The 14,176-nt window shown below is 43.3% G+C and overlaps 2 protein-coding genes across 5 annotated transcripts in view; one reads left to right on the top strand and one right to left on the bottom strand.

Annotated features, from left to right (window-relative positions):
- Positions 1–14,176, bottom strand: part of si:dkey-27i16.2 (regulator of cell cycle RGCC-like) — a 185,406-nt gene that overhangs the window by 103,963 nt on the left and 67,267 nt on the right. The window lies entirely within an intron of this gene.
- The window catches only part of nlgn3a (neuroligin 3a), a 106,238-nt gene that overhangs the window by 41,615 nt on the left and 50,447 nt on the right, over positions 1–14,176 (top strand). The window lies entirely within an intron of this gene.

Below are 14,176 nucleotides of genomic sequence, written 5' to 3'. Positions count from 1 at the left end.
TGTAGCGCCACATGTTTATTTTCTAAAAGACCAATCTGGCTCCATGTTTGATGTTTCTTTATATCGTCTGACATTAGATTGGTGTAGATTTACAACAGCTGGACTTGAGGCATCCATCTACCACAGGAATGCAATATCTAATACCAAACTAGCTAAAAGAAGATAGTTTTTGTCTCCAATAAGTCCTTTTTACCACACATTTCTCACATGTTTCCCTTTGCTGAAGTCCACAGTCAGAAAGATATTTGGTGTTGTTGACTTCCTTTGGGTGTGAAACTGCTGATGGGAAAATTAAGTGCTGCACTGACCTTGATATCGTCCTCAAGCTTGTTTGCGATATCGAGCGCAGACAAACACTTTAGCTAAAATTGCTGGCAGTGAAATTTGGTAAAACTGATCAGGCAAAGCTGATTTTGGAGCTTTCATCATTTCATATTTTAACACTAGCAGCAGAAGAGGCGTTAATAACATTCCTCACTGCGGTCGCCTCATTCTCTGGCTCATCGGTGGCCTTGAAGTGCCAAGTTACGCATTTACGTCCATTTCTCTTTAATGTTTCGACCATTAACATAAAGATGGACAGTAGATCAGAACTTCCTCATGTTCTACAAAAGTAATGTACCGGTAATCACATTATTTTTGTAGAGGCCAGTAGCATCATTGTGGGGGGGTGCTGTGTAGGGGTTCTGCCCATTTGTCCTCCTGCTTAATCATCAACAGCGCCCAGCTGACCGTCATGACATTTCGCCCCATTTTAACTACAAATTAGAGCCAAATTATTCCTAAAACAAACATTCACATCGTCCCTGTCTTGGGAACCTTTCAGTTTGCCAGGATGTCTACAGGTTTAGCCTCAGATTATGGCCCGTACCCCTACTGGCCTCTCCAGAGTCAGTGTAAAATGACCACCTTTGGCTTTCATTGTTTTTGTCTTAATTGAAATGCGTTTAGAAAAAAACTATGACTACAACGACGTAGGTGACTGACCGCTCACCAGTTAACCACCAGGACATTATGATCACTTGTGTGGCTGAAACGCCCTTTTTGATGGAGATAAGCAGCCTATTAATTTGGCCATTAGGGTCCGTTCCTTAAATGTGTCACTTTTGTGGAATACCCTCCCGTGCATTGTCCTCAGCCTCTGTTAAGGTGGCTGAGGATTGAGCTCCTTTCGCTAATTTAAGGCGGAACGCATCGGGCTCGTTCAGACTCATGATCATATTTCTTTCATGGCACTTCAATTATGAGTCAGATGTTTCTTCTGCTGCTGCCACATTTCCCTAAATGTCATTCTACATGCATGCACACATGCCCCCCAACGGCACATGTGGGCGCGCGTGTGCACGCTCCCACTCATGCCACTGCTCATGCCAGCGAGACCACAGCTAGTGCACAAAGAGTCGTGCAAAAAAAATAAAAAAACAGCCTCCAAACTAAAACAGAGCCTCCTCAAACCTGCACATCCACTGTAACAGAGTTGAGGCGGCCAGCGGCCCTCTTGTTGAGCTCCCCAGCAGCCATTCTGAGAAATGAGCACGGAAGAAGTGATGCATGTAGTCGTGCGATAATGTCCAGCGATGTAGCACAGTCTGCTAATCTCCCCGTGGTGCAGCTTTAAACTGTTATTACAGACACACTCATATAAACCAAATAAAACCGAGGCCAGGGAGAAATCAGACCGTGATGGGCCCATAAACCCAAAGCTGTTTGACAATTTTCACTTATGAGCTGTGAATCTGCAACGCTTGAATCGTAAGAAATCATAATTACATGTATTCTTTTTATTTTTGTTTGGATTTGTCGTGAAAATGGATCCCCCCCGATGTATGAACGTGATGTCCATATTAATCTCAGTTTCAAAGCATTGGATTTAGTCAAATAACTGGCCTGGACTGGTTTAAAAGCTACAGTGTGGTAACAGCAAGTGTCCAATAATTTCATTAAAATAACAAAAATGTAAAAAGAAAAAAACCCAATCTGAGCAGGGTGTTGCGGCTTCATGTTAAATGCAAAATAAATAAATATTAATAAAAATAGAAGGTGCTTTTAATTACGCTGCTTAGGGATTGGGACGAGGGAATAAAGGACTCAGGGAGAATTAGAAAAGATAATGAGTTTAAAGTGAAGGCAGAAAGGCATCTCAAATAACAGTTTCTGACACTAATATCGCTCTCCCATTGTCCCCATCCAATCTGAATATGGCATTAATAATGCAGTAAACACCTTTGAAATGCACACGAGGAATGGAATAGTTGAGCCTTCGCAGAGAAATAATAGGCAGGACTATTAGGAACACCACAATAACAAATCTGCTCTGAGAGCGTTGTGAATGTGCAGGCGTTCCCTCTGCACTTCTTTCAACAAATTTGACAGCACTGAACCTTGTAATTGTCAGGGACCAATACCATGTTTTTTTAAAAAAAGCTCTGGCATTCAATATATTTTCCAAAATGTTTTGCAGTAGGTGTTGTTTTTTTTGTTGTTGTTTGTTTGTTTTCTCAGAGAAAAAGAGCCGGATGATTATGAACACAAAGTAGAATTTGGTTTACATTCGTGTCTGGTTTTATAGTTGGTTTTTATGTGTGCATGGCGGCTGCGGATTCTAGCGGAGGCTGAAAGGACTCAGACTCTGCAGGAAGTGCAGAGACACAGAGGAATGCTGTAGCTGGGGAGCTAACGTGGGGGAGATTTCTACAAATCCTATTCTCTGAATATCTGCTGTATCAAATCGCTGCCAACCTGCACCAATTAAAGAGGACTCTACTAGTTTGAAGCGCCGTTGGTTCATCCGCCCGCAGCACTGCGCTGCTCTAATGGTAATTATTGCTTCAAAGGTTGCACCACAATTCTCCAGAGACCCCATTTGGAAAGTTTCACATCTCAACCTTTGAGTGTTGAGATGAATGAGTTTGATATCAGATTTAATCTTTAATTACGTATTGACCCACCGCAGCTCGGTTTTCATCACGACATGGAGAGAGCGGAGTTTTACATCGTTCTCTATGTCCCGTTGCAGGCCGAAGCGTTCCGCTCCGGTCAGGGAACAGAGGAATTGCTTGCGGTCAGTAAAGTGAAAGTATGATCTGGAGGAGTACTGCGCATGTGGTCCGAGGTGCTACATGTCTGATGGTGTGTAATAAGCTCCAGACAGAAGAGAGTATCTGGTCTTACTGCTCTTCACAAATATAATTACTGACTGGCTCTCTAGAGCTTGTCAATTTCCAGTCTATTGAAGGGGAGGGACTTAATAACTATCAACTGATGCGTTCAAAATTAGCAAAAGGCTGCCTGTCTTTCAAGTCAAGGTGAGCTCCCGGAAATGGGTTTTTAAAAGGAGACGAGTCCAAAACAGCGTGGGTTTGCAAAGTTTTCACCTCTGATGGGACTCATTTGGAACCGCTGATGCTTATCAGCTGTATCTCCCCGATGGCAGCCACCAGACCTGCAGTCTTACTAGTTATTACCCTCAAAAGAATCACGTTAGATCTAATCAGAATAACCCCACTCCTCTGTTTGAGTAAAAACGAGGGAGCTCTTTGCACCATAACGGCAGTGAGGCTGATGGAGTCCTGATTTAATGGATCACCAGAGATCGTGCTCAGCGACTCCGTCTCTCTCTCTGTTTGGGTTGAGATGTTGACAGTTGATAATTCCACCGGGGATTTGACGAGCGCGGGGTATTAGTAACGTAGTAACGTAGGACAACAGACAGGCCGTGTAACAAGTCTGCTTGTATTTCAGATCTTATGTATCAAACAGTGACCGCTCCGACAAACAGCTGGGCTGCTTAAGTAATAACCCAAGCAGATGTTGCTTCAGCGACCGCTACATGCTGGTTTAGTAATAATACAGATCATCTGAGATGGCTGATGTGACCATGCAAATAGGAACGTGTGGCCGAGAACATAATTAGTTAATTTATGCCATTTGATGTACCTCTTCTAGATAATGTGAGTCTTTTGAAATCCCACTGAAGAAATAATCCAAAAGCCTGAAGTCCACCGTGAGTTGGTGACGCTGCTTGTCTTCAGAATTAGGACACGAACAGCGACTAAAGCCCAGTTATTATGTTTTACTGCCTGTATATGGCAGATCTAGAATATGCAAATATAGCTGTTTTTACAAAAAATAAAAAATAGCATCAATTGAATAGCAGCCTGATATCTAACTAACCCAAAAAATGTAATCTGCTAAAGTAAAGGCAGGGTCATGTCTTGTTCTAGACCACTACTGGTGTCTATTTTTAGCATATGCTCTTAGCATGCACTTACTATTGTGTGGAATATTGTGCGGGACTGGGTCATTCCCAATAAAAGCAGCCAGTGTCCAGTCCATACAGTGGCTATGCATTGAAGTTAAGATATGATTTCATAACCTAAATGCTCAATAAACCGCAAAGCTGAGCCTCCATAAATGTGTCCATAATCTTACACCTCATTTCCAGTTGGCTGCAACGGGCTACACAAACCTTCCATCAGCACCGGGAACAAAATAACACAGGACTTTAGAACTGAACACAAATTCAGATTAAAAATAAAAACACCTATTTTCCTGCTGTATCTATTGTACTTATCAACTACTCAAGCAACTGGGTGACCTTCTCGACTCTTTCAGAATCCGTCCTGAGTCATCCACACAGAACCTTTAAAATCATCCAAGTTCAGTTAAACTGCACCTTCTGGAGTTCCGTTGTTATTACAGAAAATCTTTGGTTGAAGCAGTAACAGATAAAACCTCGACTTCCCTACTTTTGCCTCCATTTTGTTGTATTCCTGAAGGCGCTTTCTACACTGATGCAAGATTTACTTCCTCGTTTTAGCTGCGAGCACATGTATGGAATATAATCTGTCTGAGTGTATCTCATTTGTCAAACTGGTGTCTGGGACCACAAAAATCACTCTGAGTTACTGTAGAATCAAATTTGACGTGACACTCTCCTGGGCTGTAGGTGATTCCACATAAAACAAAGAACCTCCCGTGTAAGAGTTTCTCGCCGTTTTGGTTATCACCTGATTTATGAGCTCTGCGCCGCCCGCAAGAATTCTCACACGGTGCACGGAAGAAAAAGTGAAGGCAGAGTGAGCGCTCTTTGTCTTTTATCATTGAGAGGGGAGCCGAGATGGATATTTGCTTGTTTGCTTTGCCATTTGGACAAATTCCTCCAAATTAAGTAGAGAACAAAAAACATCCATTCATCCTATTAATGTCAGGGAGTGAGGGATTCAAGTAATGCTTTTCATGCTCCGGTCTGCAGCAAATTGTTGATGCTCCTTTCCTACAAATCACTGCCAGGAAATTAACTCTTAAGCCTTTCTTGCCAGACAAACCGCAACTAAAACTGGCTATGCAAGACAGAGCAAAGACGGGGGGGCTTTTGCTTTGTCAGTGCTCCGAGTGTCACCCTTCCCCGAGCATGTTTCCGATGTGGCTAAATGTCTTGAATAGTATTGATTAAAACCGAAGGGGATTGATGCTGGACAGCGCTCACATGGCAGCACCAACTTCAAGATTGATGATTTTTGTGCCAGCAGACACGTTTTTGGTAGCCGTAGTCACACTGGCTTCATGCAGAAGCAAATCAGAGCTGAAAAGTCTTAGCTGGTTGTTGCCATGTCTATACTGTTTATATTGCATTTACTTTAATTGTATAAACAAAATGGTAACCCATCTAGTTTAGCTTTCTGACCTTCTACCCACAGTGTTTCTTCCAATTTAACAATTCTTCTGCTACTTCTTTAGTAATCGTTTTTCAGGAAAACACTGCTGCATTATGGCAGCAGAGGAAAGGTCTTTATTTCCAAGGTTAACACTGTTTCTCTACAAAGTATCTCAACATATTTTTCTGTCCTTTTCTTTGTCCCCATTTGTACATCAAACACTCAACAAGTTGTTTTGCCTCTGCCAAAGTGGGCATCTGTTAATACAGATAGGCCAGCGCATAGAATCTAATTAAATGATGTCAGATCTCATCTTAAAATTTCTCTCATCACTATCCTCAATATTTTTTCAGACTACTCATACCTACTCACCACCAGGCAATCCACTTTGGTTTGTTTGTTTCCAGTGTCAAAAGTTAATAAGGTACCAATTTACCTCCAGTAGGCTACCACTATTGTGCTAAGAGAGGAGCTGGGCCTGCTAACAACAGAGAATCATAACCTGCAACCTCCAGTGCTCTTTTCTTACAGTCTGGTTCCCATTTGTGTCCCAGAGGTAACAACAGAGCCGGACCTGTTACGGGTTAGAGGTTCTGTGGCATCCACACACACTGAACATGCTGGTGAGCTACACTGTTTTGATGTCAGGCTGTCAAGACCAGATGAGAAGATGCAAACGCAAGATTTACTGAGGGGCCCACAAATATAAGTCGTTAAATGGCGTCTTAGCATGGCGTGATGAATCTGCCGTGCAGGATCCACGTTGGCTTTTTACAGATTAATAAATATAATACACTCAGTGTTTGGTGACACTGTGTCTGTGCCCTTAATAATTACCTGAATTATAATAATTAACTTAATGGCATGTCTGACTTCTCATGACTGCAAAGGATGATTAATATTACTAGTTAAGGAGCATCAGTTCACAATGCATCATGGGATACTTTGAGTGAACTAAATAGGGTACTGTCATCCTCACTTAATGTTAGGAGAACCCCCCAAAATTGTGCACTACATAGGGGACAGGAGGCAGCTCAGGAGGCAGTTAGACACAGGTGAAGGGCAAGAATGTGAGCCAGTGATACAGACAACTAAACACTGACAGCAGGAACAGGTAGAGGACAACGGCTGCATCCCATTGTTCCAAACTTCACTGCACTGGTCTGCTGTGTAGGAAAAGAACAAACAAAAACGTGGCTCTGCACAACCATCGTGACTGCCAGATTTATCGTTCAGAAGTATGTAGGCCTGAGCCATTTAGTGAAGGCCTACATTGACTGTGTGTTGATATCCCAAACATTAATGGGTTTATTTTATGATTTTTATGAGGTCACGCATGTCCTAAGAGGTTTCCCTTCACAGAACATCTGATAATCCCACTGGCAACGGCAGAAATACAGCTCAGATTCAGTGGCGTGCTCTACATACATGCCCTCACACACACACAAGCCCCAATGGGACATGTTATTTAAGGACAGAAGGCTTAAACTTGAATCAATGGGGGAACTTTACTGCACCATCAGAGAAAGTTTGAGACATCATTAAATGATGAGGTTTTCAGTAGCCACATTCAGCAACGCTCCGTCATTCTAACGCTGAAACTGGCGAGATACAGATGTTTAATGAATCACACGAGGACCCTGGTGTAAGATGACAGCGCCAGTTGCAGCAGCGGGTTGATGAATGACCGTCATTGTCTCCTCTCGTCTCGAACCTTTAGGTTCCTGTTACGTATTTTCACACGCAACCAGTTACCACGGAGCATTTGCATGTGGCGGCGCAGATGTAGATGCCTCAGAAAGAAAAAAAGCCTCCTTAATTCATCACAGTTGTAAAGTAGCACTGCGCTGACTGAAAGAATTCCCCCTAATTCTCTTTGCTTGAAGTCAGATTGTTTGTGTATTTTTAATATGAATTTGTCTCCCCTTTTTTTTCATCTTACAACAAATGAAAGCAGCAATAAAGCTCATTGTGCATCGTGTGTGCGGCACTTTCAACTGTCACATTAGGAAATCAATTTGTACGGTGCAGAGGCACAACTGATGTTTGAGGCGAGCTTCGCCGTCGCTCTTCCTGAAGATAAAAACATGTTTGGTAAATTGAGGCGGCAGAACATTAAATATGCATCAGGGGGACATCAAAGGGCTGACCCCACCGTTGCTTTCATCTGGTCAAGGGGTCTTCTGCAGCTTCTCATGTACAAATGGAGCAACGCACTGACCTGATGGCGACGTAAAGTGCACGGTCGGAACATTGGTTCGCTGGAAGGAAATGTCAAACTAGGAACAGCGTTTGTTGTTGAGAAGCATTAGCGATTGATGTTTGCCCTTTACCACCATTTTAATATTTCTAATAGGACGCATTCTTCTCGTAAACCTACTTTTTTGGAATTTCAAACAAAGTTGAGCTTAGGTTGCTTTATCTGCTGTTTTGCAGCAAAATAAAATGAGACTTTTCTGAGCAAAAATCGAAGGGAAGGAGGTCTAATAGTCACTATCCGCTGGGGCAGAGCAACAAAAGCTGACATTTCCACCTCGGAACACTCTGACCCAGTACTGATTGAGCGGGGAGATACAGTTTCAGCTATGTGATCTCCTGCAAAAAAATAGTCTTTTAGAGTTTTGAGTGGTTCTTAAATTGAGGCCATTTGAGTCTGAGCTTGAAATGGAGTAGGTAATTGATAATGCGCTGCATGCACGCCGGCAGGTGTTGCGGTTTCTTCTCCCACCTTTGATTTTCTTTGGGAGACAATCAACTCGCCCAAAAAGGGTTTTGTTTGAATCCTCATCTGACCTTTGCCTTTGATTTTAAAGCCAGGTGCGCTTTTAATAGCTACACCAGTTAATGCCAAAACATGTTCACGCACAAAATTCAGCTTCCATTCCAGACTGTTCCACCTTCCTGGTTCCCAGAAGGCTTACTCTGTAGAAATTTGACCCATCAATCCTTTCAGGTGACAGAATATACGACGCTGATTTAAATTCATTCTTAACTATTAGCATCAGCAGACAGCACATTAGTCTGCAGCTCGGCGCAGTAGAGAAGAAGAAAGCAGGCAGTCAAATCTGCAGTGAGATTCTGACAAAAGCATCAAAAGTCAGCATTGCACAAGTGAAAGTCTTTGAAAGAACATCACAGTTAGTCGACGCCAAAGGTACAATGTATATCTGAAGGTGAATATTTGTATTTCTGAGATTTTATATAACTCTTCTTGTCCCATATTGGGGTTCTTGTTCATGGCGCCTGAAAGATCTTTTGGTGATGAATCATTGCTCTGTGCTTTGTTTTTTAGCTTTCTCCTCGCCTTCAGAAGAGAGTGCAGGCTTCTTAATGGCAGCACAGCTTGTCTTCTGGGTGCATTTGTCCTTTTAAGTTCACAAACAAAAAAAAACATTTTTTTCCTCAGGAAATAATACGTAAAGCTAACAGCCTTATTGAACTTGAGCCAGCGTCTAACCCCCTCCAGAGGAGCCTGGTGTGGTTCAGAAAAGTGAAAAGTCCTGTTTCTCTTTTAATCCCCGACTGCAAAAACAAAGGATGTGGATTTAATCAATAGTTACAATAGCTATTATTCAGAAAAGGCCATAAATCAATCTTCACCTTAGGCTAGCTCAGCTAATCTGAGCTTGACAGCATCTTCAAATAAGTACTAAAAGGGGCCACAGAGAGTTCTTTTTTGACTTGAGTCCCAATTTTAATCATCGTCCATTATGGCCTTGAAATCCAGTCCTGGATATTTTTTGCTTCAGGGGCCAAATTGTACTACAAACAACTAGTGTTTGCTTGTCAAATATCACAGTAAAAAGCTGAGCATGAAAACAACAGTGTGGACGCTGGCCTAGTTAAAGTTGCTGCAATGTTTATCTGATGACTTTAGGCAAAGGAAGGCCAATTTGTTACCAAGCTAAGCTAATTAGCTGTATGTGATTTTTGTTTGTCTCCCTCTTGTTACCACATGAGCGGTCCAAAGAACATCTAGGTCAAGAAGAAGCGGTAAGTAACAAACAGCAGAGAGGGCGTAATAGGTAACACAATTCTGGTAAAACGTGCTTACACTGACCATATATTTTTTTTATCAAAAGTCAAACAATGGCTCTTTTCCAGGACTATGAAGTATAAGCTGGGGAAAGATTAGAGCAAGAAGGATTGCAAGATGAGGACCTAGGTCAGGATTTGTCCATCATAAGGTGTGTCCTCAAACGGGAATGATGTGTTTGAGAAGATATATATTGGTCTGGCAGGTAGAGGTACTTGCTTCTTGTCTTGTAGAGGCATTAATCATAGCGGCGGCCAAGTCTAACCACCAAGGTCAGCAGTCCCAGTGCGCGTAGGTGGGAGGCATCCTGCCTTGGCCAACCACGGCTGCTGCTGGGCTGGCAGGGGTGGGAGGCAGCGGTCTGAACGGAGCGAGGAGCGGAATGTTGAAGTGACAAGGTGAAATATGAGGGGGGGAAGAGGAATGAAGAGGAGAATAAGGTAGGATTAGCGATGTGATGAGGGTGTGGCACGTAAAATGCGGCACTTGGCGGTGAAGGAGATTGCTGTGGAACTGGCATGCGAGGCTTTCGAAGGGAGACGGTGTGAACTGTCCACACCTTTCACCAGCGGTTTGTTCTTATTAAAATGTGACAGAGGTGAGAAGGATACACATTCAGGGAGACTCATAACTGCTTGAAGCTTTGAGAAAAATAGAGGTCCATTTAAGCCTCAGCTCCACACTTGATATCTGTGGCTCTAATCTGCTGTACAGCACCCACAGAAGGCCAATAGTAGCAACTCAGAGCCAATAAATCCACAATGACTCATTACGCATCAGTCTATTATATGAAAGTCAATTTCATAGTTATCTGTGAGTAATCCAACGTTAGTAATCCAACGTAGGGCTATCAACTGTGTAGGAGGGTACCGACACTCAGTACAGCGCAGTATAGCGTGTAGTAAACAAGGCTGTGGCTGCACGCCAGTGCACTTCATCTGCCTCAACTTTCTTTGGCAAAACTCATCTGAATGGGATATTCCACCATTTACTGCAGGAAGCACACACCGAAGCTCCTCCACGCTGTCGTGCGAGGCGTTACATGGGCAATACCTTTGCCCCACGGTCTTCCACTTATGTAACCGATGCAGTCATGTCAGGTGACCGCATGCTTGTCTGCAGGCATGGTTACGTGAGCATGAATGTGTTGCGTTGTTGTATAATTAGGATTACAAATCTAGACTAATGGTAGCTTCACTGTAGCGTCATCAAACTGTCCACCAAACATTCGTATCTATAGATTCCTCACAGGTCTCCAGAGTTCAAATAATTAGAAGAAGGATCTGTTCATTCATTTATTGCTTAAATGTTCCATGCGAAATATGTTCCATGCAAATAAATAACTAAATAAATAAATCAGAAGATCTGCCTTGCATTGGCATTACTGTTCAGTAATCTATCATTCTCGATTATGGCTGATAGCAGCTCGCAGGGGCACCTCGGCCCATCACGGATCTGCCTTCATGACCAGAATATCAACTTCCTCATACGTGTGTTGCAAAGAATTGATTTGTTTTGATGCTGAACGTGAGCAAAAAACAAGAAAAGAGCTGCATTAGCAGCAGGCTGAAGTGCTTGTATGTGTGTGTTTTTGTGTGTGGGGGGGTGTCAAATTAAAAACACATCGTGACATGCAGAGGCAAATCACGTCAAACAAAGGGGGCCTTGCACGCATGTGTGGCTTTAATAGGCTGAAAAATGTGATTCTGCAGACTGCTCAGATGTTGCTTTTTACCTTGGATCACTTTCATTGATTTGTTGCGAGGATTAAATTGGGCCTTAACGAGAGCTACGGCCACAAGAGACCCCGACCAGATCTTCTCTGCAGACTATTCGTACTCCCCAAATTGCGTGAAATTATGGAAATGCAGAGGAAATATATTATAATGGCACTGAGCAATAAGTGATTATCATAAAAATGCATAATAAAACAAATAAACATTTAATATCAGTGCGTCATTATTAAAAAAAACATTTTAAATAAGCAGCATAATGGCCAGCAGCAAACTGGATATTCTACGGCAGAAATTGCTCTTTTTGGGGAGCCAATTTCAGAGGGTGAAAATGTGATTGTAAACGACTAATTTTGTGTCTCAAACTGCACATTTTACCTGTCAGCAGCAGAATTGCATTGGGATCTCTCGGGGAGCCCAGAAAGACCTGGCCCCCTGCATGCACGGAGGGTTCTCAGAAACGTTAGCTGCTGGGAGCGTCAGGTCCCCGTGAATGCCACTTTTCTCATGAATAGCAACACAGAAACGTGTTTATGAATCCGGAATCTCATGTCGGAGTTGGATTGCTTCAGGTGTTGGCTGACATTCTGTCTGTGGCGGTGCCAGTCACGGCGATGTTGGCCCTCTGGAGCGCCGCCTCGCTCTCCTTCTCAGATATTTTCCAACAGCCCGGTCGCCGCGCTTGTATATCCGGCATCTGTTCCGAGTTGTTGTAGTCTCCTGTACTGAAAATCCATTAACTTCCATTTAATATTCCGGGAATCCTCCCCTCATACTCTGAACTCTCGTTGCTCTCTGTTTTGTTTACAAAGATATGAGCATCCTTGTGTTTTCACATATCAAACCGTATTAGTTTCTGTCATCGCCAACACAACGTAGCGGGATATTAAGAGGATCATGGAAGTGCACGGTGCTGTGCTGCTGACAGAATGGCAGGAGACACGAGCAAAATCCCGGTTCTGGAGGATTGTGGGTCTTGCTCCGGTATATTGGCCCGGTTCCCATGTGAGTTGTGACCCCATGGCTCTTGTCCTTTACACTCAGTGGCTGCATGCTGGCAAGTTGACCTTTATCATTAACCCTGCTGCGTGCCTGTCATTTGAAGTCTTTATTATTCACACTTTGCTTTGGGTGTTTTGCATACGTGGGGAGCAAGGAGTAGTCATGTCGAGCTAAATGGCACGTTTGCACTCAACCATTACAGCAGCGGCTCGGGTAAATTTGCAAAGGATTTTCATGGAATACAAAAATAAAAGACATGTTAAGCTCTACACAGAGTTAGGACCATTTCTGACACGTGAGAAAAGGGAGAAAAGCATGCGCGTTTCACTGTATCTCCCCAACCCACATGTTTCTTTTTATCATGCATGTACACCCACACGCAGCCACTTTAGCACAATCCTAACATAATGTTCCTCGAGAAGAATCCCTCCAAAAAACCCGACATAACCATCAAGTTCACATTTTTATGTTATTGCCTCACTATTGTTAGTTTCTTTTGTGCAGCAGCGACTGTGTTCGTCGTTTGACGTGTGGAGCCGTCTACATGACACATGCACAGACAGTGGCAGCGGCTGAAACTCTAACGATGTTCTTTGGACACTCATCTCCACCCGCTGCAGCTAATCAGCAGCCATTCTAATTAAACTCCGTTTGCACTTGAAACGCTTTTAAACATGTTCAAACACTTTTGAACGACAACTATACGATAGCACACGTCCCCCGTTCTGTCCTGCCCGTGGTTGATAAGACCGCAGAGGAATGGCGCCGACGTATTTTAAAAGCGCTGCCTGTCTCCATGCAATCAAACCGGGTCCTTCGGCGCCGTGCACCTTCCGCGTGATATTATTCATGAATGTTTTCACCCAGCTCCTACATCCATTACACCTTTATCACAAGTATTTTCATTATCATCCAGCTCTGCCACTTGCCTTCACTCAGCCTCATTCTGCCGCGCGCCAAGTCTGCAGGCTCCCTCCCAAAGTAATCCAGAGCCTTGTGCTGATGGGCTCTGATATAGCTCTCATCGTTTCAGCGCTGCGGCGAACGGCTGCTCTGTGTGACGGTCGGCGCCGCACTCCTGCTTTTGTCAACAATTCAATTCCAAAAGGAAAACTAACAAAGTGAGTTCTATCCAATTACCTTTGTGGTGAAATGATCTCCAGGAGCACAGGTGGAATACCAACTGTGCACGCTGACTCGAATAACACATGTGCACGTGTACCTGCCATATGCAACCACCTGTTAAAAACTATTGATATTACGGAATAGTCAGATTGCAACACCTCCCCACCCCCCGTCTCAATCAATTGAACAAACTGGCCTGATATTTGATGGCCTGTGAGCTGCAATTATTGCAACAATATTATGGCTGTGGTGAGTCGCAGGGCGCCCCAGCAGAATTCCAATAATGTTTGGAAGCTATTTGTATTGGTGTTAGTCCTTCATGGGCTGAAGAAGGGCATATCGCTCAATAACTCAATTCTTAACAATTAGCCCCTGTCAACTCTCCCGGAAAGCTGATAGAGACGACCCGAATGGAGAATATTTCCCTCCCTAAAAAAACAGTAAAACACTTGTCAAGATTGACGCTAATCTGCATTTGTTTCTTGATCTTTGAGCTGTTCAGGGGGAGTTTTATTTTATCAACATCACCCAGGATCTCATCACCAGCACCCTTTGAGAAAGCAGACAGACGGTTCTCCAGGGTCTCTAATCATCAACAGCACTCCTGCAATATTTGATACGTC

Source organism: Takifugu flavidus, chromosome 9, assembly GCF_003711565.1.
Source record: "Takifugu flavidus isolate HTHZ2018 chromosome 9, ASM371156v2, whole genome shotgun sequence".
Lineage (NCBI taxonomy): Eukaryota > Metazoa > Chordata > Actinopteri > Tetraodontiformes > Tetraodontidae > Takifugu > Takifugu flavidus.
Note: the sequence above shows the minus strand (reverse complement) of the source record. Positions and strands in the feature narration are given on the sequence as shown.